Source organism: Ambystoma mexicanum, chromosome 2q (genome assembly GCF_040938575.1).
Source record: "Ambystoma mexicanum isolate Mex_15411 chromosome 2q, UKY_AmexF1_1, whole genome shotgun sequence".
In the NCBI taxonomy this organism is placed as follows: Eukaryota; Metazoa; Chordata; class Amphibia; order Caudata; family Ambystomatidae; genus Ambystoma; species Ambystoma mexicanum.
In genome coordinates, this window is record NC_090924.1 from 90,272,988 (window position 1) to 90,292,890 (window position 19,903).

The window sequence follows — 19,903 nt, forward strand, 5'->3', positions numbered from 1 at the left end:
GAGCAGAAATCAGAAAAAATCAGAAAAAAGGTCATAGAAATCAGAAAAAAGGTCATAGAAAAGGTCAGCTCTCACGTTTATCTCACGTGGTGACCACTATGCTTAACTCACGCTATAACTTACCTGTTGTATGTCGTGTCGGTGACTGATCTGTAAAATTGCAAATGTAATGCCTGTCCCTCCTAAACGCAAAAGGGGAAACCCCTGTCGTGCTGTGGGGGGGTCGACCTGTGTGCAACAATCACATCCCTCACTGCCTTCTCCCAATGCATACCATTACACCACGCCCAACGAATGGCACCTTCACTTCGTCTCTCATTGACAGAGGCATGCCGTGTAGTTTCTGTGCTATCGGTTGATGGTTCTTTTTATTTTTTATTTTATGTACGAAACCACATAGACAGCCAATTTCATCCGAAAAGCTTCTTTCATCACATTCTCACAGATATCGATATTTCCCACAGAGAGTACTGATTCATCTGCATTTGGATCCAATTTTACTTTGAGTTTTCATTGATGTGTCCAACTCAACAACGGGTTACTTCCCTTTCTCATAACGTATATCTTTCCTTAAGCTTCTCTGTCTTTGAATTTTAGCATGCCCCAAAACCATCCAATAAGTTAAATCTTCACTCCTCCATAAGCTCTCGGATTAATGTCAACCCCATTGAGAAATTCATGTTTCGCTTTATTCCAATCAATTTGCAGAAAGGTACATTTGGCACCTGAATCGATCATTATCGATACCTGCATGTCATCTATAAATATCTGGGCCTAGGACTGTCTATCTCCGTTACATCTTCATCCACAATTATAGATATACATTCTTCTCCTTCCTCTTCACTGTGATCACTACCAATCCAGTTGGTGGATGTCCTTTTTGTTCTGCAACATCGTGAGAAATGCCCTTTCCCTTTACATATGTGAAAAATGATTATCAAAGCACGGCACTCAGGGTCGCCAGCCCAGTGGTTCATGCTGTCGCATCTGAAGCATCTCCCAGGGCTATTCCTCCGGGACTATTTTCTCTTCACATGAGAAAAGATGACCTCCCTCTTCTATCATATTCCAGCCAGATTTGCGTATTTTTTCCGACATTCTTTTCTTAGCTTTTTCATTTACCGATGCTATAGTGTCTCTTTTTGTGGGCGCGTTTAACAATGGTGGATTGATCTCCGTGTTCACTTTCATCTCCTTCACTCTATTTTCTAGCATCCTGACACACTTTTCGGTGGGTTCCACTTCTTTAGCGACTCTTAGAACCATGTCTAATGATGGATTATCGTCTTACCATAACTTCTCCATGACCTTGGCACTGTTGCATTCCAGCATAAACTGATCCCTCAATCGTTCATCTAACTGTTAATTGAAATAACATGTCCTAGCTAACTTCCTTAAACTGGCAATATACTGCTCCACACTTTCCCCTTCTTCTTGCACTCTTTTCCCAAATGTATAGAGTTCTAGAATGGTGCTGAGTTTTTTCACGTAATGTTTCTCAATCTTCTTGACAGTTCTTTCATATTCATTAAGGTCGTTATCCTCGTTAGCAGGGAGATCAGGCAAGTCTTCCAATTTCTCTTGACCGGCAGGACCCAAGCAATGTAGTAACAGGGATTTTCTCCTCTCAATGCTGCTATTTTGACCACACGCCACGTTGGCATAGTGCTAAAATGATTTTATTCATCTTTTCCATGGTATCACAGGTTCTCCTACCTCGGGTAGAAAGAAAATGGGAGGAGGCACACTGCTGAAAGCCATGGTGTGCGATAATTCTTTCAATTTGTGCCTCAGATCGGACCAAAAACAATGGGTTGATGGATGATTATTTTTTAATGTGATCTTGTGTATCATTGCAGTCACAATTGTCTTCCTCTTTGTTTTGTGTTGCAAATGTGGTTCAATTACCAAGAAATACATTTTCTGTATCTTTCTACTGTATATATCAATTGCCTGACTTCAAAGCAATCTGTTTTCTGTATTTTTCTATTCTATGACAAGACAGGAGGCTCATATTATGCATTCTAATCTTTACTCTGAAACCACAGCAGCAAAGAAAAAACTTTACAAACAAAAAAGTTTAAAACAGAACTAAACAGAGTTCAATGTCAATGCAAGGGGGAACTCCCCAATCCATCATGGAGGACAGGTCATGCCCTGCAGGAGGCCAATGAGCTTGGACCCTTCCTTATATACGTCCATTACTCTAAACCCAACCCCTTTTTCTTTGCTGCTGAAATCCACAGCTAAGTCTACTCCTCCTAGTTGTTGCCTTAGTGTGAAATTATGGAGTTTAGAGTGTTTTTCTTTGAATAATATTGAAAGAGCCTTGGTGATTTATAACACTGTTCTGGAGAAATGGGCATTTCATGTGTGTTTGCATTACTTACTGAAAGTCGCGTTCGCGCTCGAGCGCTTTCCTCCAGTCCAGAGTGTTACATTGTAGCGGTGCTCCGTATGGAGCATTCCGCTCGTTAATGGTTTCTTGTTGCCTTTCTATAACGGCGTTCGCGCCTTGTTTACTTTAATTTGGTCGAGTCGCCTGCCTCATTTAACAACTGGGCGGCAACGCGCGAAATGTTTTTCCCTCAAGAGAGGGTTTGTTTATTGGTTAAGCGGCGGTCTCCCCGGAGCCAGCACGCTTGTTCCCTCAGTTTGTTTTGTGACGCGCGCGGTCTGTTCAAGAAGCTCAGCTTCTTCCGGCGCGCGTCACGGCGGTTAAGACTGGCCTTGCAGGTCAATCAGTTCACACGCGTCGCGTGTGTGTTGTTTCCATTTTATACGCTGCTCGCGTATGAAGTCAGGAGGTTACAGGCTTTGCCTGCTTTGGGACCCGGCTGGGAGGCGGCTCGCTAGGGCCTTATTGTAGTTGGTGAAGCTCTTTAGTGAGCACTTCTACAGCGGGCAGCTGTCCTCTTTATTTATTTTTAAGTTGAACGCCATGTTTTCTTTGTTTGGGGTTTATTTCTGTTTAATATGTTTATTAGGTTTACTTTTTATATTATGTGCATTTGAGTTCAGGAAGGCTTCTGTTGCAGCACAAGCGACATAGCTCAATAAGAGGGTTGCAGGTTTACCATGCAGAAGGCCCTGGGTTCTATACCCCCATTGGCAGGTATACACATATGTATGTGTGTATATGTTTATATTTATGTATATGTATTTACTTGTGGATATATATATATATATATTTAAGAATTGATTTTTCTTTTGTGTTTGAATTGATATTTCAGCTTATATTAACACTAGTTAGCCTACTGAAGAGCCTCATGCGATGCCAATCTGCTGTTATTTATTTATTTATTTACTTATTTATTTATTAAACACTGCACAGGGCATAGGGGATTTGCCTTCGCTGTAGCTGCCATAGCCTGTTCAGTTTCAGGTTCTGCTTGAGTTCTAATTCGAGGTTAGCCCTCGTGTACTGATGGTTGCCTCATCCTGCTGGGATGCACAGTTTGAGGTTCACATGCTCAGTGCACCCCTCCCTTAAACCTGGCAGAGTTTTTTGTTTAAGGGCTGCTGTTGGCAGATGTCAGTATCTTCCCTGGATAGGTGCAGCCACCTGCTCGGCGGCGAGGTGGCCTATGTGGTTTCTGCGAGATGACCCCTCGTATACGGCTGGGTCCACACCCTGCTTGGGTGTACAGTTTCAGATACACTTACTCAGTGTTTTCCTCCCTTAAAGTAGGCAACTTGGTAATTACCTTAACCGGTGTGTGCCATATCCTGCTCGGTTTCAGGTTCTGCCTGAGTTCTAATGCGAGGTTACCCCTCGTGTACTGCTTCCACACCCTGTTTGGGTGAGCAGTTTGAGCTGCACTTACTCAGTGTTTTCCTCCCTTAAAGTCGGCGACTTTGGTAATTACCTTTACCGGTGTGTGCAATAACCTGCTCGGTTCAGGTTCTGCCTGAGTTTTTCATGCGAGGTACCCCCTCGTGTACTGCTGAGTGTCACGCCCTACTCGGGCGAAGCAATTGGAGGTGCACTTGCTCAGTGTATCCCTCCCTTAAGGTCGCCAGTTTTGTTTAAGTGCTGCATATGGCAGTTGTCATTGTATTTTTTCTGTAAACATGCCGTATCCTGCTCGGTTTCAGGCTTTGCCTGGTTTCTATTGCGAGGTACTCCCTCGTGTACTGCTGGTTGCCACGCCCTGCTGGGGCGAGCAGTTGAGGTGCACTTACTCAGTGTACTCTTTGCTAAACAATATGTTTAAGTGTTGACTGGAGCACTTTTGCGTTTCCAGAATTGTCAGTAACTCGGATAGTTCAGTAAGTATCACCTTCTATAAGGGTCGGGGGTTCGGACCCTTGTGAGGGCGTAACCCCTCTTCTTTGGATATTTTAAATATTTTCAATATTTTAAATATTTTTATATTTTATATTTATTTATTAAGTTCTTTAAAGAAAAGACTGCGAGGAGGTGGTTATAACAGACTCATGTGGGGGTTGTACCTTCCCTCTAGCCATCACTATGGTGTTAACCTTCGTCTAAGTAAAAATTCTGATGCCCTTTACCTTAGTTAGATTTGGGACAACTCAGTCCTTTCCTTAGGTTTTTGCTTTCCCCAATAACAATTGCTCCACCCAATGCTCGTGCTGATTAAGCTGCAGAGAGTTTTTCTCTCGACATGAGGGGAGAAAATGATACTTTATGCCCCTTTTGAGGTCTGCAGGGCTTGACGCTCTCTTTAGTGGGGAAGTGTTCCCTTACTATTTGTCCCATTTGGACATTCATTTGCTATTGAACTATTGGTGGAGACAAGCCAGCTCGAGGGTAACTGTTCAGTTTGCTGCAAGACACGTTGGACAACCATGTTCTGCTTGGATGAAATGTTTGGAAACACTTGCTGATTTCAGGTGGGTGAGTTGCCAAATGATAACTTTCTGGCACCTGCCCCATGGGCTTCCTCCCAAAGCTTGGCCTATTGTTCAGCTGTCTGTCTGGCAGCGTGTTACAATTTCTCCTCTGCTAGAGGAGTATAGCAAGGCTTCGATATACTCAGGAGAGTTGTTTAGCCTCTTTTGTTATGCACATATATTTTCTACAGTGCAGCGAATGGAGTGCTGGCTTCACACCCGTGATCAGCCTACTGATGCAGGTTCCTATCTTGGAAGGGTATAATTCAGTCGTTTATCCCGCTGCAATCATTGAATAAACACCTCACACCAGACTGGTGGTAGTAGTGATGAGTAATACTAGTATACCTGAGGGTTCGTAGCACTATACAAGTGCTATTTTGCTATGGGTAATGTGCTTAATATTCCTTCCCTGATTACCTTAGTGGCCAGCTCAGCCTCACAAAACACGCAGAGACTCTGACCTCAGGGTCTGCTGGGCAGTGGTCCCAATATGCTTTCACGACCTTTTCATTTACGGGGCATGATAATTACTCCAGAGTGCTTTCCCCCTCATTCCCCTTCCCGCCATCCTTGGGGAGGGTTGCATCAGGATATTACACCTCTTGGAGTATACCCGATGGTTTCTGTTTTCCTTTACAGGAATTTTGACTCGTGACCAGTGCAGACTCGCACTGAGCATTTCCCTCCCGTCAGTTACTTCCTTTGCGCTAACGCCTGATATTTCCATAAGTTCATTTGAGCCCATTTCATGGTCAGGGGGTTGTTTGGAAGTGCAAGAGTGTATTTATTTATTTTAAGGGTGTAAAGCGAGGCTTTAGCGTGGTCCTCGGGGTAGCCTTCTTTTGGGTTGCAAGGTTTTCCTTAGATAAGTGGGGAAGGGTTCTCCTCCTTTGGGGAGGTTCAATTTCCCTTGGTGGGAGAGAGGGGTTTGGAAGCGCTACTAATCTCCCATCCATGTCTGTCAGTGCGTTTCCCAGAGGGCTGGGATATATATATATATATATATATATATGTATTTAGTTAATGACTTGTGTCGCCTAGTCTCCTGCATGGCAGGTAGACCTCTAGGTTTTCACAGGAGATTGTTGGTTGCAATAAGGTGCCAGCTCTAGAGGATATTTCTCTTCTGGGGAGCGACTTCATTTTAACTGCTTAAGGATCAGTTCTTTACAGTTTAAAGTACTTGTTGAGTTTTTGGAATTTAGAGGGACCTCCTTCGGTTAGTTTATGATCCTCTAGGGTAGTCATACCATGGAGGAGGGTACAAGATCAAGCATCGGGCACATCTGCAAAGGGGTTCAGATTTCACTATAATGGTAGTGGTTGGATATAAGATACATTTTTCTCTTTGCCAAGTTTGGTCTCTTATAGGTCAGGTTGTAAATATCTGCCTTTGTCATGGTAGCAAAGTCCTTCTTCAATAGCTTGGGTGGTCTGTTGGTCTCCGTTTTGGGTAATTTGGCATGTTAGCGGTCAGGTGGGGCCTGCTCTTCCATTCTACTTCCGCCTCCAGAAGACATACCTTCTTTATTATTCATATGTCTGTAGACAATTGTGGGTTAAGTCTATTGCTTTTTCATCTCCGCTCAGGATGGGTCGTCCTATTACAGATTAATAAATGACCTTTTTACTCCCATTTTACCTTTTTATGAAGGTTTGTCTTCCCACTTGTTCCCCAGTGTAGTTATGTAACATGCCCTGTCTTTTATGCGATATCTTCCTTTAACGCATGAGATGGCCCATCCTACTAGTGTAGAAAACTTGGTTCAGTGTTTCCCCTCTTTTAGCCAGTTGGGTTTGGTGACCTGTTAGGAAAGCTGGAATTGGCACATCTTCCAGTTGTTGGTCTGCAGGGGATTTGGCTATGCCTTATATGACAGTTATTAAAGCAGCCTAGTCTTGGGCAATTCTCTGGTGGCCAGTTGGTTGATCTAATGAAAGTATTTAAATAATTTTCTTCTCCTATTATTTTATTATATTGTCTATGGTATTGATGATGTTGTGCTAGTAAGATGCAAGGGCTTTGAACTTGATTAATATGAGCCTCCTGTCTTGTCATAGAATGGCTAATCCCCCACACTAACGTGAGATGGGGGTTTAGATTCTATTAAAGACAAGGAGGCGATTATTATCCCACCCACCCACCCTGGGTATGATATGATATGACAGTTATGACACGCATGTACACAGATGTTTTAAGAAAGAACAGTCTTTGGTTTGTTGGTCTTCCCATCCACCCACCCTTCTTGCTTGTTTTACAGCTACGAGTTGAGATTTTGAGCAGGAGGGTGGCTCACAGCTTCAAGTTATGGAGTGCGTGGTACGAGAGCTTCGCTGGATTTGCCTTCATCGTTTATCATCTGATCTGTGCAGTGGACGTCTGGTTCAAGACAGCTACAGAAAGAGGGGTTGGGTTTAGAGTAATGGACTTATATAAGGAAGGGTCCAAGCTCATTGGCCTCCTGCAGGGCATGACCTGTCCTCCATGATGGATTGGGGAGTTCCCCCTTGCATTGACATTGAACTCTGTTTAGTTCTGTTTTAAACTTTTTTGTTTGTAAAGTTTTTTCTTTGCTGCTGTGGTTTCAGAGTAAAGATTAGAATGCATAATAATCGCCTCCTTGTCTTAATTGAATCTAAACCCCCATCTTCCGTTAGTGTTGGGGATTAGCCATTGTTATATTTCAATTGCCAGACTTTAGCATGGTGGTCTTCATGTGAAGCATAAAATGTCCATGAGATTGCCTGATTCCAAGATGGAGTTGGCAAATCTCGCGAGATTTAGCGTTGCCTCAAATTAACCTTCTTTCCCTTGATAGCCTGTTGATTTCTTAACTCCCTGTGCAGTGAGCAACATAAGCGTTGTCCACATTATTTGGGCTTAAAAATTAGCAATCAATATGCTGGCTTCTCTTGTATTCCGCTTATCATTTTTTTTTATAAAAATGAGAATCGTGCCCAGCTTTGTTTATTGACTGGAAACAGAACAGCTTAGAAACTGGAAGTGACTAATCTGCTTGGGAAGCCTGAGATGGAGAAGCATTCTGTCATTACCATTCGTGTGTTACAAATGTCACTATTTGATATGAACTCGGTTTGCTTTCACTTAAAGAAAGCAATAGTTACTTGGATTGTATTGATGATTTTTCATATGTTCCTGGGGCTGCCGACGACAATTCTTTAATACCGACCTCCAGCATATTGCTAATAGTAAATTGTGAAAAGAATTTCGGACTATGCAAAGCATTGTGAAAATACAGTGTTTCTTCCCCTGCGGTCGTTGGGTGCTACTCTTTTCATAATCCCACAAATTGAAGAAAGGAAACTTTTGAAAGACGACTGGTGCTTGCCAGAAGAATAAACACGGAAACATAAGTCATAAAGGGGAATTGCATGTTACAAAAGGAAACTGGGGGTGATACCGAAGTAGATATGTAAATTTAGGCGTGGACGAAATCAGCACTTATTTGTGAGATTTCATTTAAATCTATTACCGTCTCCAGAAGCCTTTGGCCCTGATGCAATATGTATTTATTTATTTAATGTATTTGTTTTCATTTATAAAGCGCTCAACAACCCAAGTTACAGTGATTAGTTACATACAATTTGTTGAAGTTGCGATATGCAGGCAGAGTCGGTGTAGGTAGTGTACATTCAACAGTGCCTGGCATAAAGATCCTTACAAATTTGGCCTAGTCGGACAGCCAGATTTTTAGGGCTTTGTGGAATGCCCAGTAGGGTGGTTCAGCTCTCATGGTGGCCGGCTGGGAGTTCCTCTGGTTGGCTGCAATGTAGGGGAAACTCGCATCTCCCACTTTGGCCCGCATAAATTTGAGTTGTATGAGACGATGGCCATAGGGGGATCTTGAGGGTCTGGAAGAGCAGGCTCTCATGATTTTTTGAGAAAGATACTGGTGTGCCGTGTTGGAGAGGCAGTTATGGGTGATGACCAGGGTTTTGATGGGCGGCCAATGGGCTGCTCTCTGGCTGCGGATATGTTTTCTCTTTTAGGGATGTTAAGGGCAGCCCGTAGCACATTATTTTGAATGAGTTGTAGCTTCTGGATGTTTTTAGTGGAGGTACCAACGAAGAGGACATTGCAATACCCAGGCTCAAGCTTATAGCTGCCCTGGCGATGGTGAGGCAGCTGTCAGTGGATAGGAAGGGTTTGGCTGCGTTCAGTAGGTTGGTCGCATAGGCTGCCGAGGATGCTATGGAGTTGACCTGGCGAGAAAGTGAGAGAGTGGCATCTAAGAACAACCCAAGTGTCTTGATTGAGGATGAGACGGGTATACGGATGTCATCTTTATCGAATGCTGCGTACTGGTTATTGAGCTTTCTTAGTACCGCCGGGGGGCCAACCAGCAGGAGTTTTGTCTTATCCCTGTTAAGGCAGAGGCATTTAGTTGCCATCCAGGCCTGGATAGTGGAATAAGCCATGTCAAGGGTCTTAAAGTCTTCTGCATAGTTGCCTGAGAGTGGGAGAAGGACTTGGGTATCATCAGCATAGTTGGTGTAGGCTATGCCGATGGAGTCAATGGGGTCAAAGAGCAGTCTGGTAAATATGTTATAAAGTGTGGGGGAGATGTAGGAACCTTGCGGGAACCCACAGGGTATGGGGTGGGGCCGCACTTGCCTGTTCCGCAAACACTCTCATGACTCTACCCTCAAGGAATGAGGCAATCCATTTAGTCGCTTCTTGAGAGAAGTGAGCCGAGGAAGTGAGGTGGTGTCAGAGGATTTTGTGATCCACTAGGTCGAAAGTGGCTGACAGGTCCAGAAGGAGGAGCAGGGCTGGTTTACCACTGTCCATGATCTCGTCCATCTGTTTTTTTAAATCCAGCAGCGTGGATTCCGTGTCATGGCCGGGGCAGAATCCAGATTGGCGTAGTCACAGTATGTGGTCGGTTTCTAGGAAGTGTTGATCCTGTAAATATGGGTTTCTATCTAGAATTGTCATTAAGAATGGGTATGCAGTAATAAAATCGCAGCAAAAATGTCACCTTTACAAAAAATCACGGCAAAAATGCAGTGGTTTGACCTGGTAAAGGTGTACCCCATTATACCATTTAAGGGGAGCAGGGGTTGCAGGGGTGTCCCCCGCTCCCCTTAAATGGTATAATGGGTCTAGGGGTTGCGGGGGTGTCCCCCGCATCCTTTACATGGATGGCAGTGGCAAAAACACAGCCTTTTTGCCACACATTTTTGTATAAACGGCCATTTTTGCCACAATGTTAACACATGGAACCTAAGAATGGGACTGTCGTTATGAGCCTGTAGTTATTGGGGACCGTGGGGTCCATTGTGGGTTTTTTAAGGAGGGGAAGTACCCATGCTTCCTTGAGGCTGATTGGTACCACTCCTGAGGAGATGGAGGCGTTTATGAAGTTGGTGATGAACGTTACTAGAACTTCTGAGTAGTCCTTAATGATGCCCCCTTTGCACTTAGAGAGTTTAAAGTTTTTCATAATAGAGAGTACTTCTAGTTCTGTGATCTCTTTGAAATTGAATGGAGGGACATCGGGGGTCTGTGGGTTTACCATAGGGGCTGTGGCTGTAGCAAGGTGAAGTGTGATCGGGCCACTTTGATGGGCAGTGATTGTTTAGTGTGTGAATTTTGTTAATCATAGCAGTTTGGATGTTGGTGCATCGGGCTTTGTCTTTAGAGAGGGGCTGAGGGCTCAAAGGTTTTGTACAATCGGACCAAAAAAAGGTCAGACTGTACAAAATGACTGAAAAATGCTACCATCAAAATTTCGAACACCAAAGGTTCGAACCTTTGGTGATAGCATTGCAGGTAAGTAAAAAATAAATAAAAAGACTGCGCGGGCTGCGGCGGTGTCTCCCGCAACACCCTGCTCACTATAGTTAGTGGCATAGTGAGCGGGGTGTTGCGGGGGACACAACCGTAGCATACCTGCAAAAAAAAAAGAAAACGGGTTTGCAGGGGTGTCCCCAGCAACACCCCGCTTACTATACTTTATAGTATAGTGAGCGGGGGTTGAGGGGGACACCCCTGCAGCCCCGTTGTATGTAAGTGTGTTCGCATGAGAAAGGTGTAAACATTTGGTAGCTTTCTCATGCGAACATTCTGGCCGCGCCAAAATCAGCCGCGGCTGGATCACTTAGAATCTTCTCAAGTTCACTAAAGATGAAAAAGGACTCTCTGGTGTTTAACCTCACGTTGGTAATTCTGAAGTTGATGGAGGTGGATTCGGCTGAGATAATAGCCTGTTTATAGGCTTTGGATGTCTTAGAGAACTCCAATCTCGTAGAATGAGAGGTTATTTTTTTTGCCAGGTAGCTTGGGCCAGTCGTTTTTTGTTTCAGAGCTTGAATAGGTCTGGGGTGAACCATATACTTACAAAGGGAGGTTAGCGATTACTTAAGTTTAGTGGACATTTTGAACCTTTTAAACCCTTAGTTCTGGATTGCGAAGTCTCTATGTATAATGAGAGAAACGTTTCAGTCAATTTGACCCTAACCCATCAACTCTATATTCTGGTAGCTTTTGGCAATGTTTGCTATTTGGGGCACAGGTCTTGCTATTGTTGGTTAACATCTGTTTTTTATAGCTTAATTTACAAACTTGGTGAAAGGTTCCTGTGATTATGTGGCATATTTGATGTTTTGCTGTTTGATTTTAACAGGTTATTATTATTAATTTGTGTGTGATTGTCAACTATATCTTGTATTTAATTGTATTTGTATTGCATATTAATGTACAATAGCTATTAATTATTTTGAAAGGTTTGTATAAACCAAACCACAATAAAAAAAATCAAATAATAAATAAACATTTACTGCACCACCAAATCTAGTTTCATTAACAAAACAGTAAAATCTGCCTGCTTTTGTGTGAAGGACATTTCTTGCACAGAAAAGCGTTACTGCATGCGATATTACCATCTGTGGTATCCCCACAAGCAGCAATATCAAATTTCCCAGTAGGAGTTCTATCGGGCTCCAATATGGGAAAAACCGAAGGGTCTGCATGTCTTTGAATCATGCAGACCCTTAAAGTTATTGCATTCTTACTGATCGCTGCAACTGTAATTTCGTTTGGTGGTATTTCCCAAAAGTAATACCACCACAATCATAATGAGGCCTTAATTGTAGACTGGGCTCAGACTTGAACCTAGGCCGAAGACCCAGTAAGAACAGAATAAGAAGGGAGGATGCTAAACAAGACACTAAAAGCCACGCATGAAGGTCTGATGTCAAGAGGTTAAGAGACAGTGTGAGACTTCCAGGCTCTCAGGACAATTTAAAGCGCCTTGCCTATTTACTGGGACCATCCATACAAAAAACTCACACTTCAAATACTCTTGTCTCAGTCTTCAATGGCGCTGATGGCCAACGCGAAGAACACAAAACGATCTTGGTGACTCTGCTGCGTCTGTTCTCCAGGACCCACCCGGTAGGCAGAAGGTCAGCGATGAGTGAAACAAGAGGTCTCGAAAAGTTACCCGTTGGGGAGGGGTTACAGTGCCATGTTAAGAAGCCGAGTGTGAGGTGTCTTCTATTTAAAATAAAGCTCACTTCAAGTCGTCTTCATCTTACTACAGGCACCTCTTACTTCCGCTTGTCAAAGTGCCGGAAAGCACTGCCTGATTTTAGATGGAGTCGGAAGCGTATTGAAAATGATTTTCAAAGTCAATATTTTACTACAAAAACCATGGCAACTGAAATTCTACTATCTTACACTCAGTGCTCAAAAACATTTTAAATTGAGATTTCTACGTCATCAAAGAACTAAGAAAAGAGATGCACACAAAAATAAAAAAAAATGTTTTGAGAATGTGAATGTTCCTCAAAGTCATACCTTCACGTCTAAAATTACAGTCGCTTCATTGCTGCCTGTATTTATTGAGTTTTCCATCAATGGAAGTGCTGTGTTTGGAAGGAAGTTATGTTAATTTTAATGTTAAAGGTGTTTGTACTTCGCACCGTCACCAACGGAATTGGTCCCCAGGCGCTCAGGCGGATCTGCAAACAAGAAGGCGGAGGCAGGGCTAATTGGTTAAAGAGGGAGTAGGAAATTGAGAAAGGTGATGCCTTGTTGGCAGCTTCAGTTCAGTTTTCACTGTGCGCTGAGCTTGGGTTTGAGTATCAGATCGATGTGAGTCCTTGTGTGTTGTTGGTGAGAATTATGTGTTGTTTGTTTGTTGTTGCGGTGTGGTGAAGTGCGTGCGGTTTGCCATGCGAGAAGGTGGTTGTGTGAATTTTTGTGTGAGTTAAGTATGCAGAAATGTGAGCTTTGTGGTACAGTTATGCTGATTATTGTTAGGTTAATTATGGCCTCATTAAAGACTCTCTTCAATATAAAAGCATTGGTCTGTTCCCAGTTGCCCACATTACACCAAGACAATATTCTATGCACTGATGTCCTTCTTCGCATTAAAAACCTGATCCATAGGGGAACAAGCACGGCGAAAGCCAATATGTTTTGGTGTTCACATGTCAAGTACAGTCTGAAAAGTCCAAATATACTTCATTCCATGTCTGAAGTTCAGCAATAGAGTTCCCAGCCTTACAAGTGATAACACATATTAAAATACTCTATTCAAAAGAAGCATACACTTAAAGTCCACAAGATAGAACAAGACAGGCATGGTTCTGTGAACACTGCAACCTCTGAGATCTTTGGCATTACATTGGTAGCAGAGGCAAACCATTTAATGTATAGCACCCGTCTGCCACTATTGGTCGCCTTGCTGCACTTGACTCTGTAAGAAAAAAGAGGGGGTGGGGTTCATTAGAGGGACAGTGGGAAAGGCAGATGTGAAAACTGTGGTGTCGATGGGAGCAGGTCGTTAGTACCCGGTTTCTGAGTGACAATCTGCTTTCAATGGGTTTGGTGGAGAAACTTGGGAGTATGTTAACCATGAGGTCAAGATCTGATAGACTACAGCGCTTTTAGTATGGCTAACTGCTGATGTGGTACTGTGAGACAGGGCTAAAGAGGAGAGTTTAGTCTTGGCTCGATTAGTGTTGATGGGGGGGGTTGTTTGTGAAGCAGGGCTCAAAATTCAGATTCGACAAGCAGGAGCTAAAACCAGCTCCTGTGTGTCAGGCATCACCCAGTAGGCAGGAGCTACCACTGTGGAACCAGGAGTGAGTACTCATCACACTGCAACTCTAACTTTCACATTAGATGCACACTTTCACTTTCTGCCCTGTCCTAGTTTTGTCCTAATTCTTCTTTATTTACTTTCTACAACACTAAATGCATGTTTTCAAAACACCAGTTGGCCAGAGGAGCCAAAAGTAGCTCCTGGTAACTAGTTTAAAAAAATTAGGCTCTCCTAGGGTAGAAGCCAGAGCTAAATAGCCTCCAGCAATTTCGAACTCTGGTAAAGTGTAAGGTGGGAGGAGATCTTAGAGGTGAGTCGGTTAGTCAGGGGAAGGCAGGAGTAGGTCTTCCAAGGCAAAACAACCTGGACCCTTCCCTCCTACCCCTGGCCCTTTCCAGACAGGTCCTATCTATCTATCTATCTATCTATCTATCTATCTATCTATCTATCTATCTATCTATCTATCTATCTATCTATCTCTGTCTTAAATAGATACATTGCCTCCCATAACAAATAAAACCAGCATCTGCGAATTGGCAGATGAGGGAAAGGGTCAGTGTGGAAACTCAGACATTACCATAACCTACTAAGGCTTATGGGAGGCAAGAAGTTAAAGTTCAGTGGATGGGCAGCTTCAAATTAGAGGACCACAGACACCCATTTCACCTTCCTTAGTATGTTGGTTAGCAGGCTGAGGGATGCCGCAAACCTCACTCTAACATGCCCAGGTGCTACGCTCAGTGGCCTGCTGAGACCTTTCCCCATTGAGGGCAGGGCCAGTTGAGACATGACACAGTGTTTATCAGGGGATTTGTGGGGGGGCCAGATTCCCTGATCATTCCTCCGAGAGGTCTACCGACAAGCCCGAAACTCTTCCCACACAGTCTAAGAATAAATCCCCCTTGCACTGCCACAAAGACACACTCACTCCCAAGGCTTTGAAACGACACCAGACCTTTGTTCTCAGAGTGATGCTCCAATCCAGCAGGAGATAATTTATGATGAAACGAGGAGCAGAAAAGACTGAAGGTAGAGTGTGGATTCCTCAAAATAATGTGCAGTACCCTGGCCTAAAAAAGGGAACATGGAGGTGCCAAGGCTGCAGGATGGTGAAGAGCAGTACGTTGGAAGTGACAGACACGGACCTTGGGACTGGGGGATATGATGCACTTTAATAAGACTACAATCTCGAGTTTGCAGTCTCTCTTGTCCCTTGGTAGTCAATCACATGCTTGAAGCTGCAGCCACAACCTATCTCTGCCAGAAATGGTGACTGTAAATCACATGCATAAAGCTGCTGACACACAATCTATCTATGCCAGTAGTCTATGCAAGTTATTTACAGTGACCATTGCCAACCATACAAAAACATGCATACATACTCTTGCCCAGAAACACGTGCAGACAGACACTGATCATAAGATACACAGAAACGTACAGCTACAAACTTACTTAACAAGTCTTGCCCATACACATACACACACGCACACACACACACACACTACATTCAATCGCACACAAGTATACATACATACATACATACATACATACATACATACATACATAGACATATCAGAATCACAAAACACACACACTCACCTTAGTTTTCTCTTTATGGGTGCAAAGCCATGGCCTGGCAGCACACTGGATGAATTCAGGCGTGCAGCACCGGCACACACCAGAAAGACTTGGATCACTGGGATGTGCTGGCGTCACGCATGCAGCGACACCTTGTTTGCCAAGCAAATCTTTGGGTGGTGCTCTGCGCCTCATATGACATCACGCCACTCATAGTTTTTTCTTTAAGTATCAGGGCTGGTGCTCAGTCAGTGCATGCCCCGACTGAGTGCCAGCCCTGCAAGAGGCATGGGGTGGGGTGCGTGCCGGGCACCAGGGAGGAGCCAAGGAGCAAGGAGGGGTGACTGACCTTCTTCCCTTTACCCCACCCAAGGAGCCTGAAAATAAATCAGTTAATACATTATTCTAAAAGGACATAGTGTCCTGAGTCCCAAAGTCCTTTCCCTACTATAAATTATAGAGTTCCTGACAATCCAAAGCAAGGACAATGTCCAACAAAGTAGCTTATAGTACCAACACGTTTTATAGTGCCTTAGCACACTTCTTGGCCCTTAGTAAGGTTTCGTTCCCCGAACAGTTATTCTGTTGGTTTGTCTCTGTGTCTTGGATTTGGGCATTTGTCAGCTTGAGAAGATTAGTTGGCCTCTGGCGGCGGTTGTTGTACCCCTTCGGTGTTCAGGGTGTCTACTGGTTGCTGTGTTGGGGTTTTCTTTGGCTCACTGGGCAATGTTGGTTGGTGTTCTTTCATTATCCTGGTACTTGTGGGTAGGATTCCCCAGCCTAGGTTCTAAATGCAGTAATTGTGAGGCTTGGGTTTGTGACCTGGTAGCTGCCACCATAGTATGTGATGAAGCTACGCCTTGCTAACCTTACTCTTAGGCTGTGGTCCTGGGGATACAGCACCCTTTTGGCTTCACCATCTTTAAGGATTTTGCACCTGACTCAAGGAAGAGATATAGCAACCAAACAACTTCACCTCCTTACCTTCGACTATCTGTCTGTGCCCTACCAGTCACAAGGCCCAGATTCCAAACTTTCGATGCTAGACTCAGCTCCTAACCAGACCTCGCTAACCCTCTACCTCACGTCATCTAGTCATCTCCCACTATGTCTCTCTGCTTCTTGTTGGCCCTATTTCTCTAGCCCACAAGGCTTCAGTCTCATTAGTATTCATTCCATTGTCACAGCATCACTACTCTCACCCTGGTACACTGTATTCTCTCACATGCAGCTATGAGATGTCTGGATCCTTTTATAATGATGATAATTGGTTAATAGGACTAAACTAATTCACTGGACTGTACCAACCTAGGATCTCTGGGCATTGATTGGCATTAGCCCCCTGGGACTATTTCCTCGCTGTAGATGTCATCCGCCTGTTGTAACTAAGACCCTCCTCGGCTCGGGGAAACGTCACATGTAAGTTGACACGTGGCAGACGTGTCATCACGTTAATAAAGCGCTGAGTAGTTTCCCGCTTGGCAGTCAGTTTCCACCATGACTCCTGCCTACAGTGTGGTTCATTGCACGGAGCCAGCGCAGTGCAGCATGCAGTGGGCCCATACCTCATGGCCCTCCACCACCAGGGCCCCTTAACAACTGGCGACAAAGGTAGGATCCGGCCCCCCCACCGATCCCGAAGGAGAAGGGACACTGCCTGTCCCTGTCATGTGACCGGCGTGGTTAAGTGGTTAAGTCTGCCAATGACGATGTCGAAGCCATGGTGGACAACGAGGGACAACCGGTCCCTGCCAACGTCATTGGTGAAGCCGTGCCGAAGTGGGCCAATGGCGTTAATGAAGCTGTGGCATGCCAAGCGCTGACAAGGCCAAGATGGTGGCCACAACAAGAGTGGCTTGGCCTGTCCTGGCAGTATGGTGGAAAAGCCTGCTCCCCATGTGGAGGGAGTTCGCCCCTGGCCAAAAGGGGCCAAAGGCTGCCCTCCCTGGCTCTGGTAAAGCTCTCCCCTGGAGGGGCTGGAGTGGCAAGGAGGGTATTGTGCCCCCTTGGATGTCGGCTTCCCCAACGCCCATTCCAGTGTTATTGCGTCATTGGTCGCTGCTATCAGCAAGAACTGTGAGGGCTGCCTGTAGCGTGGCCCAGGTAGAAGGAGAGAAAAGTGGCAGGATGCTGCATGCACACACCAAAGGAAATGAAAGCATAGAGAGTGTGGCGGGTTTCCACGGCCACCCCGAGAGTAGGCGGTATGGTGAGGCTGCTCCCTGTTGCACAGCCTCTGCTGCATGCCCCAGCTGCTCCCGGCATGTACGGGCTGCTGCCTGCCCCCTTCTGCCGAGAACCCAATAAGAGGTGGGGACCCAACAAAGGATGCCTGCGTTCCACTCTGCCTGCCAGGCTTCCACATGCCCATGACTATCCTGGAGGAAGGTGCTCATGCGGCCGTGTCGCCCTTTTTCCACATGTGGGCCGCAGTACTCAATATGTCCGCCTCTCGCCTGGGGGTGAGAGGACAGAAGCGGCCGCCGCCATGATCAAACAATTGCACCTGCTGCCGGAATGAAGAGGGGGCATATCCCGCCTGGGGGACAGAAGATGCGGCATCTGCACCACAACAGCGCTGAAAGGCAATCCCGCCTGAGGGAAAGAACAAACAGTCTTGGCGGGTTCAGCCGGAATGAAGTAATGCGAGCAGCCAAAGGTGGTTGAACCCATGTCCCTGCGAGCTGAAGTGCGCCTGGAGATGCGCCCGCACCATTGCCCTAAATGGACACGCAGCAGCAGAGGTAGCCACCCGTGTGTCCGGGTGTGGCTTTTCCTGCTTCCGCCACAAACTGACAATTAACTAATGAAGCTAAACATAACTGAATGTAAATGTACTAAGGACCCAAAGAACCTGATGAACAGTGTGTTGTGGGAAGCTGTTGTCCTGCATGCTCCTACATGCTTAAATTGGTCACAGTAATAGGTCACGTTATCAGGAGAGTTCTGGTGCATGTATCTTCCCCTGGTATGAAAGTATCTTCCCCTGCGTATGAAAGTCGGCCTCATGAGTGCCCACCTCCATGTCTTAATGCATTAATTGTGTTTGCCATTATTTGAAACTTTGCCCCTGGCATGGGATGTTGTGACTAAGCCCCTCTTCGGCTTGGGGGAAGTCACGTGTAAGATCATCCCGCTTGGAAACAGCTTCCACCATGACTCCTGGCTGCAGTGTGGTTTATTACGCGGTGCCAGCGCTGCACACTAGGCCGTGGGCCCACCCCTAACAGCCATCCACAACCAGGGACGTGGACCACAAAGCCCCTTAACACCACCCATCCTTATCTCCAGGTTTTTGGAGTTTTCTTTTCAGTATGTTCGGCTACTTCGCAGGCCCACCATGTTAGGGTCGGACAGAAGAACCACGCTGCTTTGCAAGCTTGAATTCCATCTGCCATATTTGCTGTATATTTGCCCTTTCGTCTGTCATCCTGCAAAAGAAAATGGACACCGCAGCGGCATGAGAGTCCATGGCCTGTATTTCCCCTTGCTGGCGACAAATTTGCTTAATACTCTGGTTGATGTTTGTCAGGGTGTGCAGTAAAACACCCTAGGCAGCCTCTCCACATCGTTATGTGAGATGACTGCTGGTGCAGCCATCCCCAAGGGAAGTGACGTTGGGGTTAGGGAGGGGGCGTGGGGAAAGCAGTTCCGTTCCTGTCTTTGTGTGAATAAAGAAGGACGTGTACTTATACGCTGGTGTCTCGCGCCTTTTAACATGTGTGCCTGAGTCCCCGCGTGTGAGCGTGGTTGAGAGGCCCTCCTCAGGAGTCCACAATAGTCAAGCCAGGTTTTGTCCAACCAACGCATACTAGCTTGCAGTATAACTTAATTTGTCGCCTGCATACAGAGGCCAACACATTCAACAAGACTCTTCTTGCCTGCTGCCTGCAATCTAATGGGTGTTTGGTTCTCTGACGCTTTGTACTGGTTGTCAGCCCCTCTGAAACTATACCATACTATACATTTCTCCCTGAGGCCGCTGAGGGACTGCCCCTAGTGGGGATAATTATGACTTTTCACTGAAGCTGAAAGATTACTGAGGGAACTCTGGGGGTTCCTCCATTTGCCGCCTCAGAGGTTTTGTCATGAAGCAGTGCCTCCCCTTTGCCCCAGAGTTGCCCAGTCTCTCCTTACCAGCTTGGCCCAGGTGAATTTGTCAAATTGTAGCCGTACCATATAGAATTCCATTCCCCGCACAGCGATGGAAATTATTTCACAGTTATCACAACACAATGTCAGGTGTCTTGACCCACGTTTGAATTTTTAGTCTACAACATTTGGTGCTGTGGGCTTAGAAAATCCAAGATGGCCGAAAAGCCCACATTTGTGCCAGAATCCAGGAAAACCGCGCAGTTTCACGCACACCAAAATGGTCTCCTGAC